The sequence below is a fragment of the Anabrus simplex genome, chromosome 7, assembly GCF_040414725.1.
Source record: "Anabrus simplex isolate iqAnaSimp1 chromosome 7, ASM4041472v1, whole genome shotgun sequence".
Taxonomy (NCBI): Eukaryota; Metazoa; Arthropoda; class Insecta; order Orthoptera; family Tettigoniidae; genus Anabrus; species Anabrus simplex.
In genome coordinates, this window is record NC_090271.1 from 335,454,517 (window position 1) to 335,468,857 (window position 14,341).

Here is a 14,341-nt window from a genome sequence, read left to right on the forward strand (position 1 = left end):
TCTCTCATGTAATGAACCTTTTTGAGTGTGTTCTGTCATATGAATTATATAATAATAGAAACATTCAGTTTTACCTGCTTTTACTTGAACATCAGCTCCACTCTTCTTTCTTGCATAATGAACTTCTCATTGATGGTATCGTAATACGACTGTTTGCTTGTTTGGTAGTTAAGTTTACCATCACTCAACCTCTCTTATTCCTTACACAATGGTTGGTTTTTAAGTTTTGGCAACTATTTCATTTACTGATACATAGCATACATTCATGGTTCTAAGTTTCATAGGCCTTTGATATAGTCTCTAGCGTTGCATACAACATGTTCCCAGTGATGCGGAAGCTGTTGGATTCCATTAGCACTGCCCAGTCCGTCGATGGTGTGAAGAGAGTGGTCGGTGGCCTGTAAAACATCTTCAATGTAGTGGATCCTTCATCTTAGGGATTAGATCGAAGTCTCAGGGACTTAAATCCGGAGAGTGTATTGTGGGGTGATAGAGCACCTCCCAGCTCCAGTGATTAAACAATTAAGACAAAACTTCTGCTGTGTGTGTGTCCTAGTATTGTCATGCAGAACGATAGACGGGTTATCCATGAAGTGCCACCGTTTCCTTCTCAGAGCTGCTCACAGATTGTTTTGCAAAAATGAACAGTAGTATGTTGTTTTAATGGTCTGCTGTGGGGGTTTGGTATGCATTAAGTTCACACCATCCCAATCATAGGCAAGACTCAGCATTGCCTTCACACTGGTAGGGATCAGCCAAACTGTCTGTTTTCGTGGTGACCCATGATAATGCCACTTGTTTGATTGGTGTTTCGGCTGTGGTTCAGCTCAGGTCTCATCAATGGCAATGATATCCCATAAGAAGTCCTCTCCTTTCATACGAGCAGCATCATACTGCAGCCATTTCTTCATGTACATTTACTCATGCGGAACCCAATTTGATGCAATTTTTCCGCATGTTCAGGCAGTTCTTCAGGATGTGAAAGACAGTTGAATCTGCCAGTCCTGTATCTTGGCTAATTCATGAATCAGTACGTTCCGATTCATCTCCACTGATGTGGACACAGTCTGTAGATGTTCGACACTTACTGATCGTTGTCAGAAGGCTGCAACCCTCCTCGCTACTGTTCTGTAAGGTAATGCAGCTGCACCGCACATCTCTCACAGTCATTGGTGACACTGTCATGCCCTACAACCTGTAGCACATTGGATTTTTAACCAGTTTCTCTGTTAATTCTCGGAAAATATAGCGACTGTCATTCGCGAGTGCTTGTTCACAACTGCTCATCTTTACCTGGCCACTGTGAATGGACGTGGAGGGAGAAGGACGAGGTCATGTCTCCGAGGGAGGGGATGCAGGTCAGTAACCTTTGGCAAGAATGACAGAACACGGCTGTGCTAGGGTATGGTTGCCAAAACTTAAAAATCAGCCTATGTGTATCTTATATCTGAGTAGGTGTTAATACTCCTCAGGGCAGAAAAGGAAGATTCAACAGAGTTTATTGTACAAGAAATAGTCGAAAACCAGTTTAGGAAGCTTGTAAATTTAATTAAATCCTCATTAAAATTCATTGAGCAACACCAAAACCATCCCAGTTATCTGGATGTTCAATAACATTTGTGAATATTTCATGAAGCTTACTATATGATAAAGTATAGACTTAAAATTCCTTCTGGTTGGAGCAACTGTCCACGACCACTTCTGCACAAGCTCCTACAAAGCATATGTTCTTTTAAAAAGAATCAACTCAGTAAGGCCCCTTACTGTTTGAAACAAATAATTATAATAATTATTATAATTATTATAATCTCTGATTATCGCCAAGCTCTCCTGTAGTACAGTATCTAAAGAATGAGTGTAACAATGTCTGAAGACAACATTTGGATAAGATGCAAGCACTTTCATTTGTATGCTTCTCACACGATTCCCCATCATTGAGGCTCCATCATACATTTGCCTTCTAATTTATCTGTGATTCTGAAGTTACTGCTGTTCATGAGTAAGCCATCAGAAATCCTATCAGCACTATGACATCCATAAATCCCAAAAATCATTCACATATTTTGGTTTCATGTACATAACCCAGAACTGTTGACAATTGTGATTTGTGCAGAATATGAGATGTTTCATTGAGCATTTATGAAATAAATACAGCCAAATTAATTTAATCTCTTATTTTGTGTTTGAAAATATTAGAAATAGCTTTCGTGATATTATTTGGTGTGGCTGCAGAACTTGCTCTAAAAAACTGTGGAAGAATTTGCGTCTATCATAAGAACATGAAGACTCATCATGGCTTGGTAATCCTCCTGTGGGTGGGGGTGGTAGAATAACACCCACGGTATCCCCTATCATAAGAGGTGACTAAATGGGACCCCAGGGGCTCTTATCTTGGAAGCGTGGGTTGGCAACCATGGGGCCCTTAGCTAAGTCCTGACATAGCTTCCATTTACTTGTGCCAGGCTCCTCACTTTCATCTATCCTATCCAATCTCCCTTGGTCAATTCTTGCTCTTTTCTGCCCCCGATGGCATTAGAGCACTCGAGGCCTAGGGAGTCTTTCTTTTCACACCCTTCGTGGCCCTTGTTTTTCTTTGACCGATACCTTCATTTTTTGAAGTGTTGGATCCCTTCCATTTTTTCCCTCTAATTAGTGTTAATAGAGGATGGTTGCCTAGTTGTACTTCCTTTTAAAATAATAATCACCACCACCATCATCACCACCTGATTTGGTAAATGAAAAACTGCATCATTTATCTATCTTATAAATTCTCAGTTCTTACTGAACTGGCAACAGATATCTTACGGTTTTCTGAAAAGCTTTACCTGTAGAAAACAATGATCATGATGAGTCTTGTTTTTACTGAGCATGAGATAAATGACTGGTTTTGGCTCCACTGGACCTTCAGCCTTAAAGACAGAATATAAAGTTAATAAAACATGTATCAGTCGTGTGAATTTTCTTAAAACTTTCTTTTAAGATATACTTGTATTGACTAAGGTGGACCAATTTATCATTTTTCTTGTACTAGGTATACAGTCAATATGGAAAACTCCAAATATGAGATTCTTATTCAGTAAAACATTGGATTGCGAGTAAGTTGGTCTGTGCCAAGTAGAAGTGATCTCTCTCCTGAGTGGCACCAAGCTTCGCTCATTTACCAGGTGTATGCATACGTTTTTGCCAGTTTTTGTGTTAAAGAAAACATAAAATTTTCAAGGGAAATTCATTTTTCATTTATTCAAAATATTGGCCATCGACTTCTACACACTTCACCCATCTTACAGGTAAGTTATGAATACCATGCCAGAAAAACTGCTTGTCTTTTGTGGCAAACCACTCGTCAAGCCTTTTTCCAACTTCCTTGAAATTGCTGAAGTGCTGCTCTGCGAGCGCATGCTCCATTGATGCGAAGAGGTGATAGTCAGATGGTGCCAGGTTGGGGGAGTACAGTGGGTGAGGAAGGATGTTCCATCCAAGCAATTCCAAGGTGTCTTTCACTGGTTTTGCTGTGTGAGACGGCACATTGTCGTGTAAAAAAAAAAAATCCTTTTTCCATGTCTTCTGGCCTATCCCGCTCAACTTTCGATCAATATGTGATTTAAATTAATCATTTGTTGGCAATAGCATTCAGTTTGCATTGGATCATCACCCAGTAACGCCTGAAATTGCTTGTCTTCGCACTTTTATGGTCTACCAGAGCGCACTGTCTTACACATTGAAATCACCTCGTTTAAATTGTCAAAACCATGTCTCACATCTTCTAATTGATGGAGTGTGTTCACCCTATGTTTCTACTAGGGAATGATGACTTTCCACAGCCTTTTCTTTTGATTAAATAAGAAAAGCAATGCATGCCGTAAATGTTTTTTTTCAGGCACAAACGTCGACATGATAACTGAACGATATAACATTCAGACACTAGTGTTTAGCGGACTCAACTTGTATGTGTTGGTAGGTTAAAGTGAGACAAAGTGTGTCAAATTCATAGACTGCATACTGTTCGCTGGCACCATCTCTTCATGAAACTGGAAAAGACTTATGTATTCACTTGGTAGTCAAAATTCATATGATCGTATACATACTCTGCTATATAGTATAGCATTGTAGTCATATGTGTGCATCAAGTTCTTTGTGTCCAAGTATAGTGACTGTATATTAGTAGCCTAACTTCACTACAGCAATGGGCCACATGAAGAAAAATAGTTGAAGAGGAAGGTAGTAAGAAGAAGATGATTACCAGGAATCCCTTCATCTCTTGTTAGTATGAATGGTTATTCATTAGTTAGGAATGACAGCAGCGGTAAGCTCAGTGGAGGAGTTGGTATGTATATATGGGATGATGTGAAGTATAAGGTGATACTAAAATCCTCCAGTGAGTTCTCCAATAGCCCCGAATTCTTGTTCATTGAGCTCATAGTTCGCGGTATGAAGTGCTTGCTTGGTGTGGTGTATCGTTCACCGAAGACTGGTAACATCACAAATCTGGAGGAAGCCCTACATGACCTAACACCCAGGTATGAGCATCTGATTTTAATGGGAAACTTTAATACAGACTTGACAAACAAATCTACCGAAACAAAACGATTGACTGAGTTGTTTTCATCCATTAATTTGACAATACTACCCCTAAACTCTACACATCATGTTGCCAACTCACGGATGCTCCTCGACCTAATAATTATAATAATAACAATACCAACCGAATCCTAACTCATGGACATGACATGGTTTATGCTGCATATTCCTTGAAGTGCCCTAAATTCAAACCGAAATTAATTACATACAGAGATTTTAAACACTTTAATGAAGATGCTCTTGACACACCATGGCACAACATTCAGGTCATAAATGACATTGATGGAAAAGTAAATCATTTTAACAAACCACTTCTGACTTTGTATGACAGACATGCCCCACTATGCAGTGTTAGGGTAAAGAGACCTTCAAACCCATGGCTTTTCTAAGAAATACCTGACCAGATGAAAATAAGAGATGCAGTCTATAATTATTACGTGAAATATCCTACATCTGACAATTTTGGAAAGTATAAAAAACTCTGAAACAGAACAAAACAGTTAATTGGAAATGCTAAAATACATCACTCTTATGATATTTTGAACACTCAAACTTCTAGTCAGATCTGGAAATGTCTTCACGAAATGGGATTATGCAAAAAAAAAAAAAGACAAATGACAACAACTGTAATGTACCATTAGCTGACCTAAACTCATATTTTAGCCCATGATCCACTCAGATTGATAAACAGACCAAAGCACCAGTAATTAACAGAATATCCTCAAAAGAAGGCGAGCAGTTCTACTTTTCTCCTGTGACCCCCAGTGACGTTAGGGGGGTCTTCAGTGAAATAAATTTAGGGTCCACTGGTCATGATGGAATCAACCTGTCTCTTTTAAAAAGAATCATAGACATCATACTTCCAACGGTCACGCATATCATTAATAACTCACTCATGACTGGAGTCTTTCCTTCGAATTGGAAACATCCAATCATTCGACCTTTCCCTAAATACAACCCCAACAGTCCCGAAAATTATCGTCCTGTTAGTATCCTTCCTATATTAGGAAAATTGTTGGAGAAAATAGTACATAAGCAAATGACTGAATATCTTATACAGTACAACTAACTTGACAAATATCAATCGGGATTCAGACAAAACCACAGTACTGCCACTGCATTAGTGAAAGTGACAAATGACATGCAACTAGCGATAGATAAAGGACAAATGACTATACTTGTTCTCTTGGATTTAAGCAAAGCCTTTGACTGTGTAGATAGAGACATATTACTCGCTAAACTTAAGGCGCTGAAATTTTCTTACAGTACTTTAACCTGGGTACAATCCTATCTTGGTGGTCGTCAGCAGCGTGTACCAGTGGGAAACGATACATCTTCGTGGCAAACTACTAAGGTGGGCGTGGCTCAGGATGGAGTATTCTCACCACTTCTGTTCTCATTGTACATGAACGACTTTTCTGAGGTGCTGACCAATTGTAAATATCACCTGTATGCATATGATATTCAATTATATATTCACAAAAAGCGTAATGACTTACAAATCAATCACTAAGTTAAACAATGACCTAGCAAATTTTTTTCTTTTGCTAGTTGCTTAACGTCGCACTGACACAGATAGGTCTCATGGCAATGATGGGAGAGGAAAAGGCTGGGAGTGGGAAGGAAGCGGCCATGGCCTTAATTAAGGTACAGCTTCAGCATTTGCCTGGTGTGAAAATGGGAAATCACGGAAAACCATCTTCAGGGTTGCCAACAGTGGGGTTCAAACCTACTATCTCCCGAATACTGGATACTGTCCGCACTTAAGCGACTGCAGCTATCGAGCTCGGTCTAGCAAATATTAATGAGTGGACTAGCAGACATGGCCTGAAAGTGAACCCATCAAAATCACAGGCCATCATAATTGGCACGTATAAATCTCATGCTAAAATACAAAACACATCTATACCCAGTGTTACACTCAGTGGAATACCAGTAACATTTAGTGATCATGTAAAGAACCTTGGAGTAGTGTTCGATAAATATTTAAGTTGGTCAGAAAATGTCACAAAAATTTGTCAAAGAGTATTCAATTCATTACATTCTGCAAAAAGGATGAGGGACTTCCTTCCAAGAAACACAAGAAAAATTATTAGTTCAGTGTCTAATATTTCCAATATTTGACTACGGAGATGTAGTTTATAATAGTATGAGCAAAACATTTTCATGTCGACTACAGCGAGCCTGCAATGCTTGTGCTCGATTTGTATTAAATATCCCAATCCAAACTCATATTAGCCCTTTCCTCTCTCAGCTGTCATGGCTAAGATTGACTGAACAACATAAATACCATGCTGTTTCCCTTCTCCACAGTATTCTGCAAACAAGCAAACCAGACTATCTTAGAACAGACTTTAAATACCTCTCTCCTTCCAATAGAGCTCCCTCAAGGTCATCCACATGTTTCCTCTTGTCCATTCCTATTCACTACAGTAACTTATACTACAACTCATTCATACCTGCTATCATACGTTCCTGGAACTCAATCCCAGCTGAAATTAGAGGCATAGGCAATCTGAGGCTATTTAAAAGTAAATGTTTAATGTGGCACTCAAATATGTAAAAAATAGATCTTACTACCTCCCCTGCGAACCATGTGACCTTGCCGTGGTGGGGAGGCTTGCGTGTACCAATGAAGCATATAGCTGAGCCGCTGGTGCAACCATATCGGATGGGTATCTGTTGAGAGACCAGACTAAGGAATGGTTCATCGAAAGGGGGGGTAGCAGCCTTTCGGAAGTTGCAAGGGTGGCAGTCTAGATGATTGAATGATATGGCCTTGTAATAATACTCAACATGGCTTAGCTGTGTTGATACTGCTACACGGCTGAAAGCAATGGGAAACTACAGCCGTAACTAACTCCCGAGGACATGCAGCTCTCTCTGTATGAATGATGTACTGATGATGGCTTTCTCCTGGATAAAATATTCCGGAGGTAAACTAGTCCCTCGTTCGGATCTCCGGGTGGGGATTACATGAGAGGAGACGATCATCAGGAAGATGGATACTGACATTCTGCGAGTCGGAGCGTGGAATGTTAGAAGTTTGAATCATTGTGGTAGGTTAGAGAATCTTAAAAGGGAGATGGATAGACTAAAATTAGATGTAGTTGGTATAGGTGAAGTACGTTGGCAGGAAGAACAGGATTTTTGGTCAGGCGACTACCGAGTTATCAACACAAAATCAAACAGGGGAAATGCAGGAGTTGGTTTAATAATGAATAAGAAAATAGGGCAGCGGATAAGCTACTACGACCAGCATAGTGAAAGAATTATTGTCGTCAAGATAGATACCAAACCAATGCCCAACACAATAGTGCAGGTCTATATGCTTACTAGTTCAGCGGATGATGAGGAAATCAAAAGACTATATGAAGAGATAGAAGATTTAATACAATATATAAAAGGTGACGAGAATCTAATTGTGATGGGAGACTGGAATGCAGTGGTAGGCCAAGGAAGAGAAGGCAATACAGTAGGAGAATTCAGATTGGGACAAATGAATGAAAGAGGAACTCGGCTGGTTGAATTCTGCACTGATATAATTTAGTCATTGCCAATACTTGGTTCAAACACCACAAACGATGGCTGTATACGTGGACGAGACCTGGAGACACTGGAAGGTATCAATGGATTTCATTATGATTAGGCAGAGATTCAGAAACCAGGTGTTGGATTGCAAAACTTTCCCAGGAGCAGACGTGGACTCTGGTCACAACTTGTTGGTCATGAAATGCCATCTGAAGCTGAAGAAATTGAAGAAAGAAAATAATGCAAAAAGATGGGATCTAGACAAGTTGAAAGAAAAGAGTGTGATGGATTGTTGCAAGGAACATGTTGCACAAGGACTAAATGAAAAGGCTGAAGGAAACACTATAGAGAAAGAGTGGAGAGTCATGAAAAATGAAGTCAGTAGGGCTGCTGAAGAGATGTTAGGAAGGAAGAAAAGATCAACTAAGAATCAGTGGATAACTCAGGAGATACTAGACCTGATTGATGAACGACGAAAATACAAGAATGCTAGAAATGAAGAGGGCAGAAAAGAATACCAGTGATTAAAGAATCAAGTGGATGGAAAGTGCAAGGTAGCTAAGGAAAAATGGCTGAAGGAGAAGTGCAAGGATGCCGAAGGTTGTATGGTCCTGGGAAAGGTAGATGCTGCATATAGGAAAATTAAGGAAACCTTTGGAGAAAGGAAATCTAGATGTATGAATATTAAGACCTCAGATGGAAAGCCACTTCTAGGGAAAGAAGATAAAGCAGAAAGATGGCAAGAATATATCCAACAGTTGTAACAAGGTAAAGATGTAGATAACTTGGTTCTGGAACAAGAAGAGGCTGTTGTTGCTGATGAAATGGGAGACCAAATTTTGAGGTCAGATTTTGACAGAGCTGTGAGAGATCTAAATAGGAACAAGGCACCTGGAATTGATGACATTCCCTCTGAATTACTGACTGCCTTAGGAGAAACCAGCATGTCAAGGTTATTCCATTTTGTGTGTAAGATGTATGAGCCAGGAGAAGTCCCATCCGATTTTCGGCAGAATGTTGTTATACCTATTCCCAAGAAAGCCGGTGCTGACAGGTGTGAAAACTACCGCACCATTAGTTTAGTATCTCATGCCTGCAAAATTTGAACACATATTATTTACAGAAGATTGGAAAAACAAGTTCCTGAGTTGGGAGAAGATCAATTTGGCTTCAGAAGAAATGTAGGAACATGGGAAGCAATCCTGACTTTACGTCTGGTTTTAGAGGATCGAATCAAGAAGGACAAGCCCATGTACATGGCATTCCTAGATCTAGAAAAGACATTTGATAATGTTGATTGGACCAAGCTATTTACGATTCTGAAGATGTCTGGGATCAGATACCGAGAACAAAGCATTATCTACAATTTGTATAAAAATCAGTGTGCAGTGGTAAGAATCGAGGGCTTTGACAAAGAAGCAGCAATCCAGAAATGAGTGAGGCAAGGCTGCAGTTTGTCCCCCCTCCTTTTCAATGTTTACATAGAACAGACAGTAAAGAAAATGAAATAGGAATTTGGAAAGGGAATCACAATCCAAGGAGAGGAAATCAAAACCTTGAGATTTGCCGATGATATTGTTATTTTATCTGAGACTGCAGAAGATCTCGAGAAGTTGCTAAATGGTATGGATGAAGTCTTGGGTAAGGAGTACTAGATGAAAATAAATAAGTCCAAAACAAAAGTAATGGAGTGCAGTCGAACGAAGGCAGGTGATTCAGGAAATATTAGATTAGGAAATGAAATCTTAAAGGAAGTAGATGAATATTGTTACTTGGGTAGTAAAATAACTAACTATGGAAGAAGTAAGGAGGACATAAAATGCAGACTAGCACAAGCAAGGAAGAGCTTTCTTAAGAAAAGAAATTTGCTCACTTCAAACATTGATATAGGAATTAGAAAGATGTTTTTGAAGACTTTCGTGTGGAGCATGGCATTGTATGGAAGTGAAACATGGACGATAACTAGCTCAGAAATAAAGAATAGAAGCTTTTGAAATGTGGTGTTTCAGAAGAATACTGAAGGTGAGATGGACAGATCGAATCACAAATGAAGAGATACTGAATCGAATTGGTCAGAGGAGATCGATTTGGCTAAATTTAACAAGAAGATGGGATGGAATGATAGGACATCTCTTAAGACACACAGGACTTGTGCAGTTGGTTTTTGATGGAAGTGTAGGTGGTAAGAACGGTAGGGGTAGACCAAGGTATGAATATGACAAGCAGATTAGAACAGATGTAGGATGCAGTAGTTACGTAGAAATGAAAAGGGTATCACAGGAAAGGGTGGCATGGAGAGCTGCATCAAACCAGTCTATGGACTGATGACTCAAACAACAATGGATCTTACTAATGTAAAAACATAATAATTAGTTCTTAATTATCAATAAGGATACAACATTGTAGAGGTTAAGTAAATTAATTTTAGTGATTTGTAGAAAAATGTGTAAAAAATGATTTTATGTACATTATTCTGTAAATTGTATAAAGCTGTTGTATAATATGGTTTGGCATAATAGCAGAATTCATAGCTTGAGCCCTGCCATATAAGAAAGGCAATAAACTAAACTAAGGCTATGGAATTGTCTTTGGAAACTAATAACTATGACTCTCTATAATTGTAATGTTGTGAGTTTGTAGTTCAGTCTGTGCTACATGAAAACATAGTGCATTAAGGTCTTAAATAATGTGGTAAAATGACATAACATATTGAGAGTATGTTCTGTTGTCTTGTATATAAAATTGCAACAAACTTAGTAGTTTGTTCTTCTTAGTATGAAGTAAAATTAATCTTGCAATATTTCTTGATGATAAAAGCGTCAAAATGTAAAAGAAGGTCTCATAAATGCAGTGCATTCTAAAATTAATAGAGCATTGTCAATTGTCCTTGATTTCAGCATTCAGTGTTATTTGGACTTGGTCTGATATGTGCTTAGCCTTCCTGTGACTGTTGTTCCCCCTGAAGGAGGATGAACAAAAACTTATATTGTTATAATTCAGCATTGTCAATACGGAATGAAATTAATATTATGTAAACCCAGTTAGAAGGTAAGACTTTGACTGAGCACACCAACATTTACATGCACCTGGAACTTTATCTATGGCTGGATTTGAGACAGCAGTGGGGAAACAACTTCTTCATTTATTGTTTTAAAAATTATTTATGTTGTATAAGATATTATTGTGTTTGGACCTGTGAACAAAAAGAAAAATAACTGTTTTGGAAATTTTTTTGTTGTGTAAAAATTATTGTTAATATGTGAAATTTGTTGTATCTAACTTGTGAAACAGCATGTAACTACACGTGCCGTTTCAGTAGAATATTTCCTGTTGTGTAAAAGACTTTTCTGGATTATCAAGAATGAAGAGCTTCTCATTGGTGAAAATAAATTAAAATATCATTGGTGAATGTGAAAGTTGGGAGTAAATTCTGTTTCCTGATTGGTTACTTTGGTGGTTGCACCATTCCTGTTTCTCGATCTCATATGCTCCTTCCGTGGGAGTGAATCTTTGATTCTTGACCATCCTTGAGAGCGGTCATGCCTGAACGCGCTTTCTCAAGAACTGCACTTCCATTTGATGTTCAAGATGGATCTAAGTTTTTGCAGGGCCCAAGTTTCATAACCATAGAGCAGTGTTGATATGACAACGCCATGGTAAAGCATGATCTTATTCATGAAGATGCAATGGGATAAACGTCCAAATGCTGAGTGGGCAGCACCCATTCTCCTATCAACATCTTGTGAGCAGTTAGCATTTGTTGAGAGGACACTTCCTGCTCCAGTGGAGGATCCGCAATGGAGATATTGAAAGCTGGGAGGTTTGATCCAGGTGCAGGTTATGCAAGTACTTTGGTTTTCTGAAAATTGATGGAGAGACCAAAAGCAATCTCAAGCACTCTTGAAACGACTGACTGTTGCAAGTAGGTGCATATTGCAATTCGGTAACAGAGGAAATCTTAGTAAGCTTTTGGGAGCGAAGTCTAACCAGACTGAACAGTCCTCCATTGAAGCGATATCTGACCTTTACACCTTTGTTGTCTGTAGATGTTCCATATAGCATGGCAGCTAGATAAAGAGCGAAGAGTGTTTCGATCCATGAGTGACTAGAAATAGATCAAGATAATATTTTGATGAATGATTTGCCCAGATGTGTTATCATGAAGAGCCTTGACTAGCTCTACAGAATGCTGTGGGCAGCCAAATTGTTTCAGTACTGTCCATATAGCTGGTCTCGAGACAGAGTCAAAAGACTTTTCCAGATCATAGAACACTACGTATAAAGGAGTCTGTTGCTCTGAGCATTTTTCCTGGATTTGCCTTGCACAGAAAATCATATCTGTTGTGCCTCGGGACATTCGAAAACCACACTGCGACTCAGGTAGGGTCCTCTCAGAAATAACCTGTAGGCAACTGAGTAAAATTCTAGCAAGAATCTATATCCCTCATCTGATAGCCTGGCAACAGAGACAAAGTCTCTCATAGTGCATTGACACTGTCAGTAGCTCCTATGCACTGGCCAAGCGTCTTGGTAGGTGTGCTATTTACCAACAGACTGGAGCAAAACACTGGCAACAGAAATGAGTTTATAATGTCAAATAACGGATCCATTATATTGGTATTACCTATAACCGGGATGTCCTGAGCTGTCAGTGCAGAAATGACATGGAATGACATTAGTAGATGAATAAACATGAATGGATCTTTCAAAGGTAAAGAAGATAAAGTTGGTATTCAAAAAAACAAATTGGAACAAATTTATCAAGGGAACTGTTTGATAAATTTTCAGCTTGTTTGAAATGTTGATCAATGATGATTGATTGATTGATTGATTGATTGATTGATTGATTGATTGATTCATTCATTCATTAATTCAAGTTTTCAAATTATACAGTAGTGTCATGAACTATCTACTAATGCTTTCTTGATGCATACATAAATGTTCAGTTTGCCTGACTGAGAATAACATTTTCCTTTTTTGAAGTTTTACATTGCACTAACACAGATAGGTGTTATGGTGATGATGGGATGCTACAAGTGGGAAGGAAGCAGCCATGGCCTTCATTAAGGCACACCCCCAGCATTTTCCTGGTGTGAAAATGGGAAACGATGGAAAACCACCTTTAGGGCTGCCGACAGTGGGATTCGAACCCACTATCTCCCCCAGAGAATAATACACCAAGAAACTGCAAGTGATTGGTAGAAACAAATAAAGGATACAGAAACCAATAGGGTTAAACTTGAACTTGAATGTATGGGATATCTTAATGCATGGCTATATGAGGAAGTTTCAAAAAATACTTGAACTTTGAAACAGAGTCATAGAGTGCTTACCTGCAACCTTGTTAGCTTTGTCCCATTCTCTGTTAATACAATGCTCCTAACACCATTTTCTTCTATGCAAACAGTCCTAACAGGCAATTCGGTGGATTGTGCACAGTTCCACGTGCGATTTCATCTCTTCAGTTTACTGTTGGAATGAATTTCAGTTTGGGGAATAGAGAAAAGTCTGCTAGGAAAAAGCTAGGTGGGAAAGGTGGCTGGGGAAACACAGTTGTCTTTGTATTTGCCTTTGTGTTGTGGTAAGAATGTAAAGAAGGGGAATAGAAGTCATTGGTAAGAATCCAATCAGAGCATGGTTCCAGAATATGGGACCCTCACCAGAATTACTTCATTCAAGAACTGGAAAAGATTCAGAGGAAAGCAGTAGGATTTGTTCTGGACAATTTCTGATAAAAGGAATAGTGTTGAAAAGTTGTGCAAACTTGAGTATTAGGAGACTATCAGCTCAACTAAGGGTTATGTTCCAAGCTGTCAGTGTAGAGATGGCATAAATTGACACTAGTAATTGAATAAGCTTCAGTGGAGTTTTAAGCAGGAAAGATCATAATCTATATACATAAAATAAGAACTTTTGTCTGTTCATCACTTATAATTTAAAAAGAAAGGTATTTCTGTATCGGTGTTGTCCACAGTAAGAAGGAAATGCACTTTTTAATTTTCTGTCATGTCTCTCTGTGTGTATGTACGTATGTACGGGCATCACGAGAAAATGATTGAAGAGAATTTAATGAAAATCAGTTTGTAAAGTCGGGGAATGAGACACTACAATCTAAGCTTTAAATAATTTTATTCACTCAGAGTGAAATGGCTGTTTAGTGGAAATCCTAAAATTTAATTCTCAAATATCTATGTTATTAGTGGTCCTATCGATGGATACTACAGAACTGAGG